Source organism: Brachyistius frenatus, unplaced genomic scaffold (genome assembly GCF_029030835.1).
Source record: "Brachyistius frenatus isolate BFR_SWC_R1_liver_20210118 unplaced genomic scaffold, ASM2903083v1 Contig_6, whole genome shotgun sequence".
In the NCBI taxonomy this organism is placed as follows: domain Eukaryota; kingdom Metazoa; phylum Chordata; class Actinopteri; family Embiotocidae; genus Brachyistius; species Brachyistius frenatus.
Window position 1 is genome coordinate 7,592,916 of NW_027210605.1, and position 24,292 is coordinate 7,617,207.

General features: G+C 44.6%; 1 protein-coding gene across 3 annotated transcripts in view; it reads left to right on the forward strand.

Annotated features, from left to right (window-relative positions):
* rerea (arginine-glutamic acid dipeptide (RE) repeats a) overlaps window positions 1-24,292 on the forward strand; it is a 125,518-nt gene continuing 101,226 nt past the window's right edge. For 2 of the 3 annotated variants that reach the window (XM_069689042.1, XM_069689041.1), the window contains exon 1: window positions 1-393. The gene's annotated coding sequence lies outside the window, so the exon portion shown is untranslated. Of the gene's footprint in view, window positions 394-13,111; window positions 13,198-24,292 lie in introns of all 3 variants that reach the window. The other variant, XM_069689043.1, reaches the window with a different exon arrangement.

Genomic DNA, 24,292 nt, shown 5'->3' on the forward strand with positions numbered 1-24,292 from the left:
GTGGGTGACGATATTTTCCCGGTTGAACTTTTGAGAACCCTCCAACTGTTCTCACCCCCTAAAAAAGATGAAGAAGGGACGCTGTCACGCCGAGTGCCTCTCGCGCACACACACACACACTCGTCGGAGCATCCCGGCGTAAACCGATTTACTCCCTTTATTATTCTCACCCCATCATTTATGACAGCGTCGCATCAAAACGCGGTCCGCTCCGGAACAGAGATATATATTGATATACAGGTGGCTCTGCAGCTGCTGCGCTCCTCTCGCGTAGTGGCCGACACTTGGCTAACTAACGTCGGCTAATTGCCGCCGCCGCCGCCGCCGCTATTGTTTGTTGTTGCAGCTTCTTCGTCAAACAAATCACAGATGTTGTAGATCGAGCTCTTCAAGGTAAGTGCGCTTTGCGAGCCTTCTCCGTCCTTTTCTGTTTTTTTTTTTTTTTTTTTTTTTTTTTTTTGAACCGTTTCACATCAGCAAAAATAAATAAATAAATAAATAATAATTTAAAAAAAAATTAAAAAAAAAAAAACCCGAGGAAGAAATGAAATATAAACGGAACAGTTTGTAAACGTTGGACTGTTAACGCACGTCTTTCTGCTCGCTAGCGATTTTTTTTTTTTAAATTTTATTTATTTATTTATTTTGAAGGGGGGGGAGGAAGGGGAGGTGGGGGGCTAATTTCGCCTGTTAGCATCAGCTAGCCGGTTTAGCTGATAAAGAGTTGTTCGCTGGTGAAGTCGCGTTAGCCGGCTAGCGACGAGCTGTGATTGGGGACGAGCGGGACGTGTCTAATGTCTGGACACAAACCAGCTCGTTAACACCGGTGAGCGCGGAGCACATGCGACGACACTCAACGTGGGTTCATTGTAGTGAACGCTTCGTGGTATTTAACACGCCCGGAGGTGGAGAGGGGTGGGGGGGGTTAGTGTTTTGATACCTCGTAGAAAGCGGTTTCCCGTTTTTGAAACACACAGTATGATGGTTTTATTTATTTATTTATTTTTTTTCTCCAGGAAGTAGTCGGGAGTCCGTTGAGCTATTGTCATTAGCTCCAGGAAACGTTAGCCGGCGGAGCTAACTTGCTTTCTTTGTGTGTTTTTTTTAATTTAATTTAATTTTATTTTATTTTTATTTTTTTTAAACTTATTATCTCTCAACAGTTTGTGGTTATTTACGAGGATTGTCTGGGCTGGTTTTAAACAAAGCAAACACCGGGTGACGGCACACGTTTGTTGACATGTAAAAAAAACAACAACAACAACACGAAGATGCCATGCTTGTTAAAAATCAAGTAACAAGCAGCAGGATCGACAGATCAAAACATTGAAGTAGAAGTGACTACGGGAGGTCAAAGGGTGCTGATACTCTCCGAGTTTATAGTTGTACAAGTCCAGGGGAAATTTTGCACAAGTTATTATGAGTTGTAAGTTTGAAAATAGTAAACACGAGACACTTCACAGACACTATTTGGAAACAGAAATGTTGCGTAACACTTTTCCTTTTAAAAAAAAAAAAAGCTTCCCAACATGGTGTATTGTCCATATTTAATATCTGTAACTTAAAAAAGTTAGTGATTTATTACGTTTCACTCCTGACTTGTTTTAAACTTTGTCCCGCGTCTCGCCGGCTCTGAACAGACGTGGACTTCACCGTAACTAATGAATATACTCTTTTGTGTATTTGTGTAATTGTTTTGCTTCATAAATGCTTTGCTATTTTAATGTTGACAACTAAAGCTTGCATTTCCTCACTTATCAAATAGCCACACTTGTTAGGCTGCTTGTAAGAGATCTTTGCATTGTAAAAAAAAACACACAAAAAACCTCAGCACCAGGTTGTGTATGAGGTCTGTAGACAGTCTAACGTGGACAGGTCACTCTGCAGTTGACTACACCATTTCTCTTAAGCATACGTCCGCTTGCTGCCACCTGTTCAAGCCTCCAGATAACGACATTGTAGAGAGAAGTTACTTCACCGAAAAACAAACTTCACGCACACCTGACGTTTGTCTCTTACACGCTGACATGTAAGCGTAAGGAAAGAACACGCACACACGTTCAACTCTTACTGCCAAATAGATTTGAGGAATAATGCGGCTTTATTTGAAGAGTGTGAGTTGTTAAAGATTATTGTGTTTTTCCATCTTAAAAATCGAATGAAAGAAACACACTTTGATCAACCTTTTTTTTTTTTTTTTTTTTTTTAGCTCCGCACATCTTTCATTTGGCCCGTGTGATGTTTTGATGGCGTTTCCTGCTGCCAGTAGCTTAAGTGTTTGTGCTTTAGATTTCCCTTAACCACCACTTAGACTGTAAACTTGCTGGGCGAGGGTACAGAGGTCTGCCATTAGAGGCTATATGTTGATTACTACTCTAGCGCAGCGCTGACTGAAAAGCACCTTCATGTTTGGTTTATGTTTTTTTTTTGTCGAAGGAGAGGTCTGTAGGTCCAGTCAAAAGCATCATTTAAAATTGCTTAAAACGGAACATATTTTGTTGTTGGTTTTTGTTTGTTTCTCCCTTTCATGTTATTCACAGAGCTGTTATGTGGTCAGGGTGTTTTATAGTGATTCAATTTAAATGGGGATCTGGAGAGCAGCAGTAGGGTAAAATTACTTTTCAGTCACATATCCGATGACACACCCGGCGTACATCGAATGTGAATCGAGCTGGGTGGCTGTGGTGGTAGCAGCGGAGTAATGACAAGAGAAGTGTAATAACCCTGCTATTTTCCTTTTAATGATTAATATGTGCTTGAGTAATGGCAGCTCCCTGTGAGTAATATGTGGCAAAGGCCAGACAATGTTGAGGAAAATCCCTTTTCACTGTGCTCTGACACCTCTTTGTTGGATGATTTGTCAATACACATGCTCTGGAATTCACTGTTTACATGCTGCGCTCAAATGGCATCTTGCTGTTTTTCACCTAGACGCTGTCAGTACATCTTTCCTTCTCCATGAATTGTGATGAAAGACGATTCACTTTTACAATGCCTGGGTCTGGTTGGCTCAGAGCTACTTCATTCTGTATACTGAGGCATTGTGTCATTGTGCTGCAGCGTGGGATGGTGCTGTAAGCTGCCATCAGTGTGGCTGAACTGTATTTTAAAAGAGGCCTTTTTGCTTTCAGCGGGGCTCTTGTGTTTCCAAGAAAAGTGATCATGCTGATTTATTTATTATTATTTTTTTCAACACTGCTTTGCTCAAGGATTCTCATTCAGCATGAAATCATGTTGGCACGAGAGGTAGGTGAGCAGGGACACGTCGGCTTTCCAGAGCCACCACGGTAAATGATGTGTAATCAAGCATCGAGACCATCGCATTTGTAACCAAGAAAATGTGTTGCCTTGTGTTTTAATATTCTAATCACCGTCGCAGCAAAGAGGACGCGGTGGATAGCAGTAAGGAATCAAGTGGATGAACTGATGTAGCTTTTTCCTTAACAGTGCTTGATATCGGCTTCATTGCAAGATATCTGGCTGTTACATAGAAAATTAATGCTCTGAACAAAGGAGCAATGTTCGCTCAAAGACCTCTTGATGGGCCATTCATGTGCTGTATATTCATTAAAAATAACAATCTGTCAGCACTTACTGACAGCACGCACAACAAGCCAAGCTCTCTTTATTGTACTCCGAAGATGTTTTTCAGTTCCCGTGCCAAGAGCTGGGTAATTGGCTGTAGCAAAGCCTTGCATGTGTTGTTTTAAGATATTGGACTGACACGCACAGGGCACACTGGCAGAAATGAGGCAAGCACACACACACACCCCCACCTCTCCCCTCCCACACACACACACACACACACACACACTCCCCCTCTTCCTCCTCCTCCTCCTCCTCCTCCTGGCTTCTTCCAGCAAGTCAGAAGAGGCAAGATGCTGGATGTGTTTTGTGTTCTTTGACAGCTTCCCTTCACCTCTCATAAGAGGAGATCCAAGCATGCCGCATCATATCTCATCTTTGTTTGATTCGGGCCTAGCTCTGCAGCGCCGCAATTGTGCCAAGGAGATAGTATCGGCAAACGCTGTTCGTGTTAACAATTGTGAGCTGTCTTGCTACATACTACTGGTGGTATTTGATGTACTGGATGTGATCAAATCTTTCTGCGTGAGCTCAGCCGCGGTGAAGTCGGTCTCACCTCATCTCGCTTAGGCCACCTGAGTCTTATTGGGCTGGCTTGGCATGGACTCACCTGAACTAACAAGACACATTGTGTTCTGTGTCGTTGCCAGCCTCTCGGCAGGTCCTATAAAAAAAAAAAAAAAAAAAGTGCTTTCTCTACATGCCTCCTTTGTTGAATTTTGCATGTTGCTTCTCTCCCCATTTGTGAGCTTAATGTACTTGAATCACAGTGCTGTGCGGGGTGAGCGGAACGTGTCTGTGGCTTTGCTTTATTTGCAAGAGTTATAAAGCAACAGTTATTGAATGCTTGAAGTCTTTGCGATGACAGTGACGGGGCAGTTATTTATTTTTTTTGGGCGGGGGGGGGGGGGGGACCGGCATCTTTGTATCTCGCACGTTTTTTTTTTTTTTTGATTCCTCATGCGTCTCACTAACTATTAGTAAAAAAAAAAAACGCAACATAGGATGACACGGGTGATAGCCTCATTGTTCAGTATTGTGGCATGCTAGTCTGTTATTAATCAATCACTGTGCCAAAAAGCATGACTTTAAAGTGGGAAAAAAACAAACAAATAACAGTCAGCCATTTGCCATCTCAGTTAAAGAGGAAAATGAAATGGTGTAGGATCAGCTGGTTGGCCCCTGAGGAGAAGAAGAGAAAGGGGAGGTGGTGGTGGTGGGGAGGTGAGGAGGAGGAGTGCTTTGCTGCTGTATGTATGTGTGTGTATTATGTGTATGTGTGTGTCAGTCAGTGCTGATTAGGTAAGAGATTGCCTCATGTAATGACACGGCATGGCGCTAGCGGTGCAGAAACACAAACAATGCATACCAGTGTTTTATAGAGCACACCCCCTGCAGCTGCCTGCCTGAAGATGTTTATATAGACATATACACACACACACTCTCCCTCGGATAGTTCAACATCTCTTGGATGGTTCCCCTTTTACAGCGACACGCGCATTTATTTCATCCGGAAGCCCAATAGCCTCTTTTCTCTCTGTGCGCGCATTTCTTGTGTAGCACAGATGAAAGATGGAGGTGATTAAAGGAGAGGAGCACAATGGAGTCTGTGCAGTTTTCTGTCAGTGCTCATTGTTGCCATTGACAGCAGTATTTTTCAGCACAAATATATATTGCTAAATAGGCTACATAACCTGCCAAACCCCCCTGCTCTGTTAGTTTAACCTTTTGCAGAAGGGAACGAGTCAGATTGTGTTTTTACTTCTGACAGTTAAGGTTACTATCGTCGTGCTGGACCTGTTACACACAGAAACGGAGTTTTTACTCATTTAGCTTGGCTAATAATAATAATAAATAATCAGCTTCAGGCCAAGTTCCACGGTGTATCCTCGGTGAAATGATTTGGATGTATAAAAACCTTCCCGGCGGTAGTGATTAAGGTAAATCGTCACTTAATTGTAGTTATCGGAAGGCCACCTTGATGAGCAAGTCTAAACAATACAGTTGATTCAATTGATTATTTTATAGAGAGATGTGTCAATAACCGCTGTCTATTGTCCAGACACGCATGTCTTTGTCATTAATTAAAGCGTCTGTAATGGCTCATTATGTTGTGGTTTTCTGTACAGTATTGTCTGTGCAGGACATTGATTTTCAACACCGTGGATGAGACAAATTCTCCATACGTCTTTTTTTAAAATGCGCTGCTTGTGCTTCGTGGCCTCTGTGACTAATACGGCTATTGCATTGATGCCGTGGCTGCACACGTGAGGCACAGTTTGCAGAGCTGCCAAGCCCAGACCTGTGACTGATGTTTTAATGGAGACGGCACGCAAGTCAGTGGCGAGCTGAGGGTTCACGCAGCCGTAAGGAAATGACCCGGGTGACATTGTGGCTGTCGCGTTCACGAGGTGCCACCGGTAAACTGTGTCCTTGCTCGCCCTTGCAGGTTAGGCACACCTATTGAGCCTGCTGAGCCTTCAGTTTAGATGCTGGGACTTTGAGCTGGATCGACAGGGTTTAAGGATGGACATCTTGTGTCTGTAGCCCAGTTCGAGCAGCAGGCACAGAGAAAATGAGTTCTGAGGATTGGGTTTAGATTTGCCACTGTAGCACTTCCACTCTGATACACTCTCGCTACCATCAGGGGAAGGTTGTCAGAGAGAGAGAGAGAGAGAGAGAGGGAGAGAGAAAACAGCGAAGCACAGCAGTGCTATCTAATAGATCAATTTGTAATAAATCTGTTGCCTCAAGCTGTTGTTGTTCGCTTCTACTCAGTAAAAGGTGTCTACGTTTCTCAGGCAAGAAAATGCTTGTCAGGCTGGGCATACAGAGCTATCAGTGAATGAGATGCGCCTAAAGCACAGTAAATCATTTTCTCTGTGCTCAGTTTACATAGGTCGAACACATCACTTTCTTATCAGCACATTCCCTTGGTCAAAAAGGAGGGTTATAACCAATCGATTGGGCTGAACGCTGAAATCAGGAAGTAACGCTCCCCTCACATTAAATTTCCCCATTATCCAATATGAACCATTAATCATGATGAAGTAGCTATTGATTAGGCTATCAGCCAAGGTTGGCCAATTTATTTCTCAAGAGTCATTCCACAATGTGGGGTTCTATTGAAGAAGTGCTGCTTTACGGAAACCAAGTGGCAGAATTAAAATGGGCCCATTATTATGACAACAGTTTGATCTTTAAGGTAACAAAAGAGCAGGCCTCTATAAAACCACATGGGACCTCTGCTGCTCCTCCTCCACTAGCAGCCATATGGACCGTACTAATTGTGTTTTACGCCAACCATTTTCACCGATCCATTGGGGACTTGTGGAAGTGCTGTAGCTATAATGTCACCAGCCGTGGGCTGGCTCATGAAAGAAACATTAGCAAGCAAGATGAGAAGACAGGAAGGCAATACACTGCAAGTCAACACAATTATTGATTTTATTCAAATGAAATCTGTGCTTCTCTGATGTGAATCTGATGGCTGCTGCCTTTTAAAGTATGATTTCTATTATTTCTTTTCCCCGTTGCAGCTATTGTCTGAGACCAGCATTCACTTCAGTCTCACACATGCACCTTGTCAACTAGTGAAATCAAATTCTGGGCATGATGCCAGTGTGGAGAAATATAGCTAAAACTAGAGACTTGTAATTCATTTTATCCCTCTGTAAAAAAAAAAATGTTTATCCAATTATGTGACATGATGATTTTCCAGAGAGCCTGTTTAGTCTGCTTCTGACCAGTGCCACATATATCCCGCTGTAATTGCTCCGCAGAGAAATCGTCTTTTATCCGTTTTGTTTTGTGACAAATGCTGAGTGTTGAATGTTGAATGTAAATGTGACATTCATTGTATTTGCTTTGCCCTTCAGGCCAGGGATTGGTTGTAAAGTGTTTGAAGTGCTAAGTGCGACTGAGGCAAATCAGTGTGTGTTTTAACGTGTTTATAATATGCAATCATGAAAAGGGCACATCTATGGAAATTAGATCCTGCGAAGGAGGGGAGGGGCTTTGGAGTGGTGATGGCAGAGAGAGAGAGAGAGACAGAGAGAGAGAGAAGAAAAAAAGAAAAGAAAAAAAAGCGTGTGTGTTTCATTGTGTCCTCCTCTAACAGTTTTCTTGTAATTATTGAAATTGATGTTTGCTGCGGAGCTGTAAATCTGCAAGATCTCCTGTTAATAAAGCAGCAGAGGCAGCCGAGCCGTTAGGCTGGGAAATAAAAGGCAATCAAGCCTCCGACATCCTGTCCCTCGCCCCAAAATGAAGCAGCAGAAATCCTAATTAACTGAGAGGATGAGCAGCTCTTCCTACAGTGCTCGGCTAGTTGGTGCCAGAGCTAGCTGCTATACTCTAATGAAGACACTCTGCTAGTCTCTCCCCAACCTCTCTCTTTCTCTCACTGCCTTCCAGCCCTCTCTATCTGGCTCAGTCTTGCCTGGGGTATTTATCCCCCCCCCCCCCACACACACACACACACATATTCTCTCCTGCTCGACCTCCTCCTCCTCCTCCCTGCCTCATGTGTGAAGTTGTGGATGTGACCGTTGCACTGATGGAGTGAGAGAGGCTTTGTAGCCCGGAGGTGTCTGGAAGTCCTGCACAGGAAATCGGTGAGCGAGATGATGGCCTCTGTGATGGTTATTGCTGCTTATGTAAAGTGCCGCGTGAGAGAGAGAGAGAGAGAGACGGCATTGATCTCGTCCAATTGATTTCATAGATCCTCTTTAAGATGACAATACAGTTGTCTTTCTGTGTCATCTTCAAGTGCTCCTGTCATCAGCCGCCAGTATAAAACGGCATTGTGTCATCCTTCGTGGAGTCAAAAGTCGGGTTAAAGCTTGCGGTGCACGTTTGATATTTGTTTGTGCACGCAACACCGTCTCTGAATTTGACATTCACTAACATGTTGGTTATGTTTTGCAGCTTTGGTGTTGACCTAAACGGTGAGCGTTTATAGGCCTGCAAAGTAGCTTTAACACAGAATATGATATGCTGCGTGAAGTGAATGGCGTGTTATCCACATCTTTGTTGTTGTGGAGGAGTGAGTGATCATTGATTGTCTGAAACCTGAGCTCGCCTCAGCTCCCAGCCAGCTGCTCCTCACTATTTACCTGTAAACTTGTCCTTTCTTCTTTTGCTTTGTCTGTGGGTGGCTGCAGAGCTCTTTCTCTGCCCCCCCTCCCCATCTCGTCCCACCCCACCCCACCACGCCACCCCACCACCCCACCGCAAACCCCTTTGTTGTACCATGCAGCCGAAAAGCCTCCAGGGATGAACAGACAAAATAGAAGACGGCGACAGGTGAGGATCGGTCCCTCCAGTCTCCCATCTATCTTCCTCCCCTGTGAGCACTCTGCCAGACAAGTTTCCAGGCACTCAAAAGCAGCAAATCGACTCGCTGTTGGATTCCCTGTCACTTAGCTGGGCTGGGGGCATGGCGTCTCACTCGGAGGCCTGATCCTCTTCCTCTCCTCATTTTCACCACCTTGTCAAATGAAGAAAACGCTATTTGGCGTGGCATTGCTGAGGCCCAGTTCTCCGCAATAGATGAAATTATTCCAGCCTCCCAAAATCTCTTTCTGCGCTTCTTCATTTATTCATTAATGGGCTGCTACTGATGACAACTTGATTAAGTGCTTGTCAGATCTCGGATAATTCCAACTGGATGGGTCCAGTCAGCAGCGCGCCATCTTGATTTGCTCTGGTTAATTTTAAACAACACGATTGGCAGGCGAGATGGCGCGGCGCTATCGCCTGAATCTCTCATCAAGGTGGCGGATGTTTTGTTTGTGCACACATTTCGTGATTGTGATTGAGCGCGAGGACAGCGCTGTCAGAGTTTCAGTCGCTCCCTTTTCATTCTCGGCACAAAGCAAACGATCTGCTCGGCACAAAGCCATCGCTCCTTGCACAACACCGGCGGAGGAAGGTGGCATCGGGCTTTGTGTCACGCTCGTGCACGCGCAAACAGATGCATGAACAAGAGCAGAAGCACAGGCACTCTGGGTAATGAAAGGCAAAACGAGAAAGATTCTCTCAACGGCAGGAGTTAAAATTTGTACTCGTCGGTGCGACAGCTTTGCCACAGGGAAGAGATTCACCTCCACCTCCGGCAGCCCTCTGAGAACCTGCCATGGAGACCCAGAAGTCCTCCCTTTTATCTCCCTGTTTCTCTCTGTATTTAGCACTCCGCCTTTACCTCTAATCAACAACAGGCTTGTGAAAATCTCCACATAAAACAATGCACAATGCTGCTGTATCTCTTTCTTCTGCCTGACTTTTCCCCAGAGTTTTTTTTTTTTTTTTTGTGTGTGTGTGTGTCTCGGCTGTGTTGCTGCTGCTACGAAGAAGATGACAACAGGCAGAGGAAACTGAAAGGACATGTTGTCTTTACCTCCCACCCCCTTCTGTCTTTTCTTTTTCTTCTCTCTGCATCACTCCACCTCTCTAAGGCAGCTGCTTACATTACACAGGGCTCGTCCACCTTGTATTTGCTGTCGCGGGGAGATAAAGACGATTAAAGTGAGAAATACGCGTGACATTCTCTGGGAATTTGTCTTAGAAATGTGAACGTATGTGCATACGTGTAAATGTCAGGATAGAGGTCGTACGAGTGTTGTTGTTTTTTTAGTTGTTTTTTTTTATTTGTGCTGGTTTTTGTTTATAAGCAAATAGAGCTCTTGGGGCACAGGAATCGACAGCCGTGTTTTAATTGTTTGTGACACGTAAAATGAGAAACAATAATGTGTGACTACTAGAGGGCCCTGGAGATTACAATCTGGTCGGCTGCTTAAAGGAGTGTCAGAGAGATGCATTACCACATCTCTGTTTCCCTCTCTGCCCTCTGAGCCATAAACCACTCAAGAGCATTTAGCCAGCAGTGATTTCTCCTCTGTTCACCTCCTCGCCCTGCTCGTGATCCTGTGGAGCTGCTGGCGGAAAATATCCCGGGCTTCTTGCATTAGTCCTCGAACGTACACGCGTCTGTGTGTGTCTCCGTTTGCCTGGTTCGTGGCAAATATCTGCAGCGCCACCTGATTTGACTTGGTAATGGGGCATTGATGAGTCTTGGGGGAATTGGGGAAAAAGGAGCACAGAACAGTACAGCAAAAATCCACCGCTGTGAGGCGGCGGTAAAGACAGCGTCAGGTTTCTCTATAGCAATTGAGAAATGTGGGGGGGGTAAAAAAGAGAGGATGAGGTAAAAAAAAAATGGAGGGTTACAGAGATATAGCTGTCATCTGTTGATGCCTACGGCTGCCTCCTATTGCTACAGGGGGAGGAATAAGCCAAGAGGTGGAGATGGGCTTCAGCACCCAGGCTTCAACTTGCTTGTATTTTTCTTTTTCTTTTTTTCTCCACAGTCCTGAAAAAGATAGTTCTCTTGCCAGAAAAGATTATTTACATCTTAAGCAGAGCTCATTGCTCACAGAGTACTGAGTTCAGCGTGGAGGACATAAAAGGTAGCCAAGCCAGGAGTAGTAGGGGAGATAAAAGCAGGATTGCTTAAGCGCTCTCTGTTATTTGAAGCACATTTCTATTGCTGTTGATGTAGCCGCTAGTCTAATAATTCATCTAGCCTGTTTTTTTTTTTTATCACGGCCACGCACACACACACACACACACACACACACACACACACACACACACACACACACACACACACACACACACACACACACACAGTAACCACTCACAAGCACAAATTCCCCTCGCTGGCGAGGGTAGACCCCTTCTAATATATAACAAGCAATTCCAAGATGAAATGTTCATCATTTCTGCCGTCTCACCGTGGCCATCCAACAGATGAGTAGTGCTGCGAACAAAAAGGAGGGCTGGCTGCGCCCAGCTCCCTCACACGGGCATCTTGTCTATGTTATCACTCCAGCTAGTGCTGCAATTAATATTAATGTGCTTTAAAGCACGCTCCAGCAGCCCTGCTTCCCTCTCTCTCTCTCTCTCTCTCTCTCTCTCTCTCTCTCTCTCTCTCTCTCTCTCTCTCTCTCTCTCTCTCTCACTGTGTGTGTGTGTGTGTGTGTGTGTGTGTGTGTGTGTGTGTGTGTGTGTGTGTGTGTGTGTGTGTGTGTGTGTGTGTGTGTGTGTGACTCAGGAGGAAGAGAGCAATAAAGCCAGCGGGGGATAAGAATCTAGGCAGGATATGACAGTCCTCATGTCAGCTGTCGTAGAGCTGGAGGGATATGTGAATAAAAGACAAGGGATGAAGCTGAATCCCAACCAGTCGAACATGCAGGTAGTGCGGCTTGCAGGTAGAGACCTCCAGCGTCTGCAGCAGCTGGACTCGAGGCAGCACACGGACTGTTTATTTAGTCATGTTGTAATAATGCTCGACCTTTTCTTTCAAGTCCACGGCCTGACCTTTAGCACTTAACTTCCCTGCAAATCAGCGCGTGTATGTGTGTGTTTTTCACATAAATAAACACACACACACACACAAAGAGAGAGCGAGAGAGAGAGAGACGAGCATCTCCTTTGTAGGGAGCTTCATGGTCTGCCAACTCGAAGAGTGGATTGTTCCAAATTAGTATGCATTAGGTGGTTAGTGCAAAGCTTTTAATTATGCGAGATGGCACTAAACTGTCTATGTTATGATTAGCCCAACACGTTACAACCTTAATCTCTTCATTTTTTTTTTTCCATGGCTGAAGAGGAGGTACAGAGTGTGTGTGTGTGTGTGTGTGTGTGTGTGTGTGTGTGTGTGTGTGTGTGTGTGTGTGTGTGTGTGTGTGTGTGTGTGTGTGTGTGTGTGTGTGTGTGTGTGTGTGTGGAGGGGGGTATATGTGGGTGGTGGCTTAAAGGATAGGTTCAGGATTTTTTTTCCAGGTCTGTTGTAAAACACTACTTATGTGTCCATTTGTCTGTGAGAATAGAAAATATCTGTAACTATTCCTACTTGCCTAACTGGGCCTGAGGCTTCTCCCCATAATGGGCCTATGCTGTACAAAATGGGAAATAAATTGCATAGTCAACGATAAATCTAAAAATGCCCACCATATTCAACCGAGGCTCATATGAAGCTTCAGCAGTCATACTGCACTAAATCAAGTCAGTATCGTTCAGTATCAAATTCCTCTCTTTGTTTCCCCAGATGTTGCTATAAAAGACGACCACGATTACATTCCAGGATGCAGCTTCCTTTTAACAGTCATGTTATTTGCCTCAGCTATGTAGAAAAACAGTTGCAGTGTATGCAAACATATCTCCCAACAGCATATGTTGACATGGTAACCAAGAGAAGTTTGTTATATCGGTTATTCGCGGATTTTCTTTGCTGCTTCTGGTGAACAAAACCTAGACACGACTACTAAAAGGTATCTATCCTCCGAGATAGGGCGGGAACAAAAAAAAGGGAAATTTGTACGGAACGGACTGTAACTTTGAAAGACATCTACTTCATTTCGCTTAGTGGGACGGCTGAAGGGTCATGTGAGGCTGAGCTGAATTTTGCAGTGCGCTTTTGCAGGAAATAAGGGTTATGCATTTTGTCATCCATTTCTTACAGCATAGTCTTGTTCCAGGGAAAAAAGCTTTGGTGCCAGGATGGAGGGCAGGAATAGAGACAGCAGCTTCTCGCATACATTTGGACACGTCAGTATTATTTAAACTCAGACTTAAAGTCATCTTTTAAGAAATGCTACCATATTGCCATTAGATGTTACAAGTATCCTCAGTATCTCTGCAGCTAATGTTTTCTCCCTAGAAGGAGTTTGGTATTTTCTTGTCTCCCCTCTGTTTGCCCCCAGATACTTTGTCAGACGATATTGAATCTAGTCGGCTCCTTTTATGTGTGCATGTGCATATCCCCGCTCTCTGTTTTCACTGAGCCGCTTTTCATTGAAGGCGAGGCTTTTTAATCTTGGGCAGCAGGCAGCGGTGGCAGAAGCAGCCCGGGCAGAGTCAGAGAAAGCCAGGCAGCCATCCAGCCAGGCAGTCAGTCGCTGCAGTGGAGCCCCAGCAGCTCCCTGGAGGAGCCCATTATACAGGAGAGATATCAAACCATGAATCATTTACACCAGTCCTCCCATCCCCTCCCTTCTCCTAGCCTTGCACGCAGCCTGGACGCCCGGCCGTCCGCCTGCTTGCCGCTGTCTGCATCTTTAATGAATGATTATTGCAATACATAAACACGGGCTACAGTAATTAAAGGTTTATTGATCCTTTCCTTATTGGCTGCAAGGTGGACAAAAAGGTTTTTGTGCCCTCTACTTCACACATCTTTTTTTTGTAACTGTGCTTGATAGGAAGAAGTCCCTCTAGGAACAGCAAGCGTTGATTTATTTAGCCTGACGGTGTGATATGGTTGTTGTTTTTTTCTCCCGTTTATGCAGCTCAAGAGTAGTCTTCACTCAGAGAGAGGAGGGTGATAATACGATTGGGTGGGGTTTGTGGGTCGTTATCATTGTGCAGTGTGTGGGGAGGATTCTGTTGGAGTGTTTCCCTATGTTGGTGGTTGGTGTTTTGTGTTTTGCGTAAAAGGTGGAGGGACACAGAGGTTAATGTGCTGGAAAAGAGTGATTTAGGTCAGTGGTCGTGTCTGCATCTGTCACACTGACAAGCTGGCGCTTTAGGAGGCTGTGCGGCGTTGAATAAAGGAGGGAGTGAGAGACAAGTGAGGAGAGAGCTGGCGCTTTCAAATGGAAAAAAGGAAAACCTGACTTGACTGTGATTTGCGCTCTCAGCGACAGCCACAGTGTTACAAGCAGCTGTTTGATATAAACCTAATCAGTTTCACCTCTTTATTGAGGATCAAGATAGTTAAAAGTCCCTGCAAATAAGTGCACATCTCCATGACTCCCTCCATCTGTTTTCCTTCTTCTTTTTTTTTTTTTTACCACCAACATGCTGTCATTTCTCCTGGTCATTTTCCCTTCTTTCCTCTCTATTTCACTGCGATGGTCTCCTTCTCTCTCTCTCATCATCTTTCCTGTGTCTCTCATCCGCCCTCTCCCCTGTTTCAATCAGGAGTGCACTTCAGTGTCTGTGTAAATATCACAATCACTGATGAGAAAGGAGTGCTGGCATCTCCACTAGGGGATTCAAGGAGCCATTTTGTGTATCATTTATTAATCTGTCTATTTTTAGTGCCACGTCCCATGAGCTGTAAGTTACCTGTTCTACTAACATGCAAGGTGCCTCCATAATTATCAATAATATTCGTAAGATTTTCCTGTTGTGATAAATGTCTATACTCCTGTAATCATGGTTTTCAGTGGGTTATGTTTTGATTGGATGCGTTTCTTCACCTTCACAAACACTGCTAAATAACATCATCACAAAAAATGTTGCTAAACACGACGTAAAATCAGATTGATGCAGCCATTAAGTGTAAGATAGCCTGGTACAGAGCGAGCCTGTGCTGATTACTAGCCTTTTCTTTCTGCCCTGTGGTTTGTGCCTTTTGTTAGTGAGCCACATGGCTCTCTCTCTACAGGGCTTAGTCTAATCAGCGCTAAATATTCAGCGGTAGCCCATAGCCTAATCAGCCGGAGCATAATCATTGTCAACCAATTGCATTTCTCTTGACCTCCCAGATGGAGGTAAACTGCACAGCCTCTCCATAGCGCCGCCTCAATTACTGCAGTAGAAACGGTGATAAAGAAGACCACAAGCTCAAATGAAAATGGCTGATTGATGTGGACACACATGGCTCATAATTGGATTATAAGGAAGAACGTTAATGGTGTTAGGGGCACAGTGGTGGAGCAGGACTCAAAACACTGACCAGGTATTTAGTGATTTAGCCTGCCTCCTCATTAATGTAGTGCAATACGACAGTATCCTCAGGGGTCCTGGCACCTAAGGCACAACCCTCTTGTCCCTCCTCTGCTGAAGTGTCAAGTGTGTGTGTGTGTGTGTGTGTGTGTGTGTGTGTGTGTGTGTGTGTGTGTGTGTGTGTGTGTGTGTGTGTGTGTGTGTGTGTGTGTGCGCGCGCGCGCGTGTAGGAGTATAATGCTTATGTGTGCTGCTAGTGACTGGCTCTTTTTTATAGTGACAGCTGTGGGGTTAGAAACAAAACGTTGTCTATTTCCAAAGCAGTGGCCCTCCTCATCCTCCTGTCAAACACACATGCACACACACACAAAGAGAGAAAGAGGCAGTAAGAGAATTTGCTGGGAACACTTGTTTTCAGTCACTATATTGTCAATTAGTCAGTTAATAATTTACTCTTTACTTTACTAAAAAACATGCATTCAATTTACAATAATCAAATCCTCACATTTGAAAAGCTGTAATTGTGAAACGTTTAGTATTTTTAGTCCATTAAGAAACGGCTAATGTTATTACACAATATAAATTCTATACATTGACTAAGTGATTTATGAGCATTAGAAGGAGCTAGTGATTTGTTTTGCCGGGGAGCAGTTCAGAGCTTTGATGTCAGGTGGCTCTTCATTTATTCCTGCTTATCCTAATGGAGGGCGTTAAGAGAGGGATGTAATTAATTGACCCTGGCAGCTCAAAGGGGCCGTGGTCGAGTTGGGGAGCAGGTGCCGAGTGGGCTGCCCACTGTCTCTCACACCAGTCCTCATCTCGGTGTGCATATCTCTGCCGAGTGCCCGCCACTCCCCACTGACCGTTTGGCTCAGACGGCTCTTGGTAAGTGCAATGATGCTGGGTGGCCGAGCCTGCGTGAGCAGCACGATACCAGCTAACGCCTGAAGGAGCGCTCTCCTCATTTCTATTTCGCCGCTGCTTAGCCAAGCCTGGCCAGTGCAGAGCAGAGCAGAGCTGAGTGCCTCCTTTTCTCCTCACACTCTGTTCTGCCTGGCAGTTTATTAAAGGGAATACTAGCTTTTTCCTCGCGCCCGGGTGTTTGATTTCGACAGCAGCAGAAGCTGTCATGACAGATAAAAGGCAGCGGGCCCCAGAATTACGGTGCACACAGCATCTGTATTTACTGCGTCATTCTCCCTGCCTCTGACAAGGGAGGAGGAGAAAATGGAGGACAGGCTGCTGCATTCATGTGTCTTTACATTGACATGTCTCATCAGGGAGAGAGGTGGACAGACCGTCTACAGTGAAGCCATCAATCAGCCCTTTTCAATACGCCTGTCCAGCACACTGTAAACCTCACACATAAAGACTGACAAAGGGAGGCATTATTGCCTATGTTGACATATTTTTATAAACCTGCTTTTCAGATGTAGTAAAATACTAGGGTGGTTGTTGTGCGCTGGCTAAAAATGTCAAGAAAGCAATTTTAGTTTTTTGACTGGAACAAAATGGATTGATATGATTGTTGCTTTGAGTTTTGTTTTCTCAAACTAGCAAGTACAGCACAGGACATACAAGTGATAGCATTATGTATTTATACAACTATAATTAGAGGTTCTTTGTTTTTCATTGTGGGTGTCATTAAGTTAATCAGATAATTGGTTAAACTGATTTATTTTTACTACACTTTCTGTTTTTCAAAGTGTTCTCCCTGTCAGCTTCGCCTTGAAAACATCTCAACAGAGAGATTCATTTTCCTGGCAGTATCCCTCACCGAGACTGTGGGTCATGCTAATTTTTCATCGACGTTATTTTGTTGAGCTTTAATTAACACAACAAGGATTCGGTGTCCTCCAGTGTCACCTACTCCTACAGCTAAAACAAACTCATTAGCCTTCCTCCCAGTAACTCCAAAACAAAATGATATTACTCTGTTTAGGTTGTACATTAGAATAGATTATACTGATGTATTTTTTTGTGTGCATAAAATAAGGTTTTCAGATCACATCCTGAAGGCCATTTAATGTGCTTAGTACCTAAGCCTTTCGTTTAATACATTACAATCCCTGTGCTGGTTTCTCTAACCCGCTTCAGCAGCTGTCTGTCTTCTTCATGCATCTCGCTGCTGTAGCCTGTGGTGACAGCAAGACTAATGTATTCACGGAGCCGCCACGGTGAGAGGCATTACTTTACCTCTGCTTAATTGAGGGGAAACTCCCCTGACACCTGCTTAGCACAGCAATAGGCTAAGAGAGCGGCCAGACTCAACCCTAGGAGCTGAGGCCACTGAACCCTGACTGAGGAATAACACAACCCAAGACCACCCAGGGACTGCCGAGGGAAGAAATGATTCAATAATGTTGATGAGATATTACGCCAACCCTTCCTCCACCGTCTCCCGCCCGTTCTCTCTCGTTACTTCCTACCTGGCGAGGCAAACGGCTCAGACTCTGTGTGCCTGAAGGTGTATTTAGATGTGGCTGGTAAATATTTCAGACTGTGAAGACAGAGACTCTGAGTTACACAAGAGGGGAGCAAGAGGGGCAAAAAAAAAAAAAAAAAATCAGTGCAGAGGGGTTTGACATGGATTGTGGAGGGAGGTTAGAGAGAGTAGTCAAGGGCAGTCAGGGCAGGCCTGTAATTGGCTGACACTGAAATATAGCAGTGGATTTTTGTGCGTGTGTGTGTGTGTGTGTGTGTGTGTGCGCGCGCAGTCAGGCAGTGTCTGAATACTGTAAGGCCAAATATATCACTCCAGCCAGACTGCATTGCTTTCAGGGTGTTGATATGCTGCCATCACCTTGCACAAGAGTGAATGTTGATCTCAAGTACAACAGACACAGTATATTATTTTCTTTGGGCTCACATACCAAACTCCCCTCCCCCCCCAACGTCTGCAACCGCACAGGCAGGGTCCCATCTGAGACTAAGTATGACAGCTCGGCTGAGCTCCTGCCTCGTTTTTAATTGTCCCAGGCCCCAGGGGCTGCTGGGAGCTAGCTGGGTGGGGCAGAGCATTTTCTCCAAGGGGATGAGGAGAGGTGGGTGACGGAACACTGGCGGTGTCAGATGCAGGTGCAAAGAAAAGAGACGGAGAGGGGGGCTGCCAAGCTAACCGCAGGGAGCCGAGTAGTGGGAAGCCGGAGAGGAGAGAGCTTTATATAAGAGGAAAGCACACAGGAGGCATCCATCTTCATCCTGCTCCAGCACCACTGCACTCACCGATACGTATTATCCACCTGTTAATCAGCTGGAATATAAACGGACGCCACGGTTAGAGCTTGACGTAAAGAGCACAGTGTTGCCTTTGTGGCGCAGCAACAGAGTTTTACAGTGTGCCTGTTAGTTGCCTGTGCGTTGTTCAGACAAGGTTTTGCCACTGCAGAGTGGAGAATGTGTTCCTTTTTAAGATCATAACAGCCTCCCTTTTCTTTAAAAGTCTGGTTGAGCGTGTAGATGCCATTAGTCTATTGACAAGAAAGACAACGAGCAACTGTTGCAATGCAAAAACACAAACCATTGGGCTTCTCAAATGTGAGACTTTTCTCCATTTTCTTATCTTATAAACTAAATGTTTTTTTTTATGTTGGTCAGACAAAAAACAACATTTGAATATGTCACCTTGGGCTCGTGGAAATGGTGACGGGCATTTTGTGCAAATTTTTTTTTTTTTCTTCAATAGGCTAATTGAGAAAATACAGTAATCTGCACCTTAAGCGATAATGAAAATAATTGTTAGTTGCAGCCCCAGACGTGATTGTGATATCAGCTACACTTACAGCACACGGACCGCAGCAATCTCACAATTGAGCGTGTTCATATGGGTTACCAGTTTCCATTTATATGCTACACAGCACGGCAGCCCAATTAGGATCTCTGGACTCCTCCTCCTCCTCCACATTATGGAGCCGCATCCGTTTCTTTCCCGTGTTCAGCCTCGTACCAAATTTCTCTCATGTTGCTACTGTGACAGCTTTTACCTCCGATTCTGCAACAGCACTGCGATTTGTAGTGTTCATCTCACGGGTACTTAAAAGCTGAGTCAGACGGTAGAGCCTTTTTTTATCAAGCAGTTTTTGATTGTTGCAATCCACCGCCAGCTTTGATTGTGATTCATCACTCCGTTTAAGGTGCGCGCGTATCTCAAATGCTGTTGAACAAGGCGGTCGAAACGCACGCCTTTATGTGATTATGCTTTCTCGTTGTGTGACTGTATTTAGCTTAGGCTAATTGGAAAAGAATGTCTACATGGCAATTTATTATTCAGAGTGTTGTCTCTGTTGGGTAAATTATTGGAAAAAAAAAAAACCCAAAAAAACTGCAGTGCTTGTAAATATAGTCACTGTCTTTTTTTTTCTTTTTTTTTTAGTCAAACATATGAACAATAGCAGAGCGGTTCACAGCTGCAGGACTGAAATGTTGTACATCTGAGAGGAAGCAGCGACGTGGTTTGGGGTCTTGCTCTTCCTGTGTTGCTGGCACAGAGACGTCATCCAGCCAGTCATGCCGGGGTCAGAGGCTCTGAAAATAGCCCCAAGGGGATTCGGGCTGCGCTGATAGCATACCTGCTGTTACCCTGAGATGTTATCCAACTGCAAGCCAGCCCATGCTCCCTCCCAGCTACTGTGCTCTGCCTCGGATTGTTCTGCAATACCTCACACAAAGATGGAGTGGGGCCATTATACCTCTGGCTCTGTAACACTCCCTGCAGACTCGCACAAAAACACACAAACACACGCATGCTTACTTACACCTGCACCAACAAGCATGCACGGGCCTGCGGCCGTTCGCATTGTCGTTGGATCGGGGTCTGCAAATGTTGGTCTTTGCACGGACAGATCTTCACACACGTACCCATTTGCGACCACGCGCGCACACACACACACACACACACACACACACACATCATACCAGATTGCGCTGTCACCACAAAATGCTCCTCAGTGGCAGCGCGGGCTGGCTAGCTTTTCGCAAAGGGTCAGAGTTGACTGCAAATTACAGCTGGTGGCCGACCAAGGCCTGTGATGGATCTCGGTGTACTCTGTGTTTACCCACACACCTGCAACCCCCGCAGCTGGGAGAGACGGCAGCATGGCCGAGAGCGCTCAGCCATTTTGTAACACCTCAAGGAACTCTCCCTCTTCTCTCCCGCCTCCCTCTGTATGAGGAATAGATGAGGTGGTGCCATTAAGTGAATTTGCTGTTATTTCCCCAGGCTCTTAGCTGAAGATGTCAAACCTCAGCCAGTGAGGCAGCCAAGGATGACTGCCGACTCAGGCAGAGGCAAACACACACAAGCGAGCGCCGCACTCTGCTACGCACATGATCAGCTTTCATGCTTCTGTGTAATTTATCAAATTGCTTGGGCATGTGATGAATGGGCCCAGATCTCAAAAGGAAAAAAAGGCATTAGGTGGCTGTTATTCCCATGTAGCAGCTTAGAATTTGATTACAGTCAATGGTAAACATCGTATTCGCAGTTTCTGAAACAATAATTCAGTCGACCTAATTGCTTTGTAGTTTCACAGACTACACTTGAGCGATTACACAAGTGGAATCAGCTTGTTAAACAGAAACTGTTCAATCCCATTACTTATACAGACTACTTTATTCTTAGTGTGGAATGAGCAAGTAAAGGCTTAATATTCTCTACATTTTCCTCGCTAATGTCTACACTCACACATCCTTACTGTAGAAGAGGCTTGCTCTCTCCTGGTGATTTGTCACATGTCCCTATTGTATTACACACCGCCTCTCCTTCACACTCCAAATCCCCCCCCCCTTTTTTTTTTTTTTTTTTTTTTCCCCTCCGTCTCTCCCTCCCTTCCCCTCACTCACTCCCTAAATCATTTCTTTACATGTGTGTGGGTGCCCCCTCTCGCTGTGATTCTGATACTTCATAACGGCAGGAGGAAATTGAGCTGACCTTGAGGCTACCGAGCTCCTTTATAATGCTGATGTATGGGCCTGTGAGCGCAGACAGCCAGTAAGTGAGAGGCATGTTTTTATTTGCCGGGGAGCAGGGCCCAGTGTCAGGACGCATAACAAGGTTCATTTCTCGCTCACTCGAGCTAGCTAGTATGCAGGGGAGCTTAGTGTCAAGCATTCACGTCCACTAGGTGTGATTTACCTGCATTAGCCTTTGGTATACTGGAATAAGTTGCATCATGCTGGCTAAAGGAATGATGATAGGCAGACCCAAGGATAGAGTTAACCCTGTGGATGTATTGGGCTGACTCAAATGTGATTTACATCGTGCTGTTGTATTGCAAAAGCGTTACCGTTGGCAAGACCTTTTTTCTTCGGGCCATATATATATATATTTTTTAAAAACAATAGTCTATTTGGAAACCTCGTATCACCCCAGGTTGTTGTCGGTGTCATATTGTCATCATTATTTGTTCAGTGTGGATGGCCCACTTTCTTCTTCTCATCAGCTCTCTGCTCATCAGCGCAATCAGGTACCTCCTAACACAATCAGGCTGCTCTCAAATTACAGTCATGATTGAGACCAAGTCAGCAGCAGAAAAGGGCGAGAGGGCTAATGATTTAAGCATGAACGCTGCTCAGGAGGTGGACCTCATGAAATAATATCAGTAAAATATAATGCAATCCAATAGCCCTCCAGTAAATGAAATTGGAGGGCTATTGTGATGCTTGGATAATGCATTTTTATGAGAGAGGTGTTGATTCAACACTGTTGCAATTTTGGGTTTGATATTCTCTTGTTATGCCATTTTAATTGTATTCTATTGTCAGCCGTGTTGTTATTTTGTTTCAGTGGAGTTTGACACAGCTGTACCACAGCCAAAATAAAAAATTAAGGTTGCAAATAATGATTAGATTTCTTGGTCAATTAGTCTAACAATTATTTTCTTGATTAATTAGTGAGTCGTTAAACTCAAAATATAAGCACATTTTGAGAAATGGCCAGTAATATGTCCATGGAGACATTTACGAATGTCCTGTTTTTTTTCCTACCAACAGTGGGAAACCCAAAAATACTCAGTTTCCAATGAAGTAAGAAAAACAGACACTTATCATGACAGTAAAACTAAAACCAATGGTCCACCCCCCCCTTTTTTTTTTTTTTTTTTTTTTTTTTTTTTTTGCTTAAAAATGTGTTAAATGATTATAAATGACAAACTGATGCTAAATGAAGCATTAAGCTTGGCAAAATTGTTGTCAAGGTTTATTTGTTCGATTGCAGTTCATCTAAGTGATGTTCAAGATGTTGCGTCCGCCACATTTCTTTTAATGCTTTTAATATGATAATCCTGTGTTGACATTCATACCTGCGATTTTAAAATTCTTTAATTAAATTTTTACTCTGAACACAATACTCAAAATCCACCACCCTCCTCCTCCTTCTTCAGCACCCTCCCGCTCCGCTGCTGAATAAGAGAGTGAAAGTTATTAAATGTCCCCACTGCAATACTGCTGGAAAAGTTTAATTTGTTATGATGATAATTTCTTCCAGTAGAAGATTGTTTTGTCTTCAAAAGGCTAACCATGGGCGTTAAATAAAACCAATCTGCTTTTTTGCAGTGTTGAAGTTAGAACACATTTTCTGGAAAGGATACTTGCTGGCTCGGTGCTGGTAAAGTGCTTTTCAAAATAAAACCAGCCTGACATGGTCGTGGATGATAACAATGACAAAGTGACCATCAAAATGCAAAAAAAAACAAGTATCAATTTATACTGACTTTGTTAGGAATGTTAAATGGTCATTTGGAGCCTGATATTATGATGAGCGGAAGAAGCTTGTCAGCACTGCCAATTCAGTTCACTTCTTCTGTGGCACGGATCCACTCGCCTAACCCCGTGTCTGGATGCTGCACTCTGAAAGCAGGCAGGGACCCAATTCATTCACAGCTCGTCCAACAACACGTTGACTGTGTGCAAAATATGTTTTAGCAGCTTAACCGCAGCAGACTAATCAATTGATCCAGATTTTGCCTTCCATTGATCTTGGCACGCCGTTGGTGTGGATAATTAGAAGTGCGTGTATGATAATGATATCGTTAGCAGCCCATGGTCAGTCTATTAGGACAGGGGAGACGCTCGTGAAAACCACCCGAACCATGCATAGAAACCGTTGCGCTGCCAAAAGCTGGGGAGAATGGTCCAAATCTGCTTTGCAAATGCCTCCCCGTCACTCCCCCCTCCCGTCCCCGCCGCGGCGCAGTAACAGTAGTGTGGTAGAGAGGCGGGCAAGCCTTCTGGTGCTGCTGACTGGCATTCTGCGCGTTGATGAATGTGCTGGCCTGACGGCTCAGTGTGCTTACCTAATTGGAGCAGCTCGACTGTCACGCAGAGTTTCTCCATCTTTCTCTCACTTACCTCCGTCATGTCTTTTTTCGAACGTAGTAAGGCGAGCGCTCTGCTTGACTTGATTGTGTGTCTCAGAGGTTAATGGCGCTATCTCACAATACTCAATAATCATCAGGTAATCTCTTTCTTTTGGCTCAATGGGTGGCTAAGGTCAGCCATGACGACCAGGGAAGCCATTTTGGATGAGGGTGTCGGGTTGCTGCTCGTTGCCAAATATGGTTGCCAAGCTGACTTAAGAGGAAATTTGTGCTTTCTGTTCTATGATATTTTCAGCTTTACCCAGTTTTTTTTTCTGGCCTGAGTTGTATTTTCTCTAGTGGGGTGCAGGTATAATTAATAACTTTGGACTACATTCCTTGTAGCTGTAGGTTTTCCTCTGTTTTTAAAAGCATTGCTGATATCCTAACACCTTGACACCTCCCCTCTTTAAATGTGGACCTAGTGAAGATGCACTTCAGGCTATCTTTGGTTTCCTCTGTGGAGGTGTTGGAAGGCGTAAACACAAGCCTGGTGTTAAGATAGTGTTTTTTTTTGTGACAAGCGTGTGGTGGACAGCCGGAGACACTGACAGACCGAGAGGCGGACCGAAGTCATGAAAGCGAAGCACTCCTCTTTGATGTCAGCCAGCTTTCGT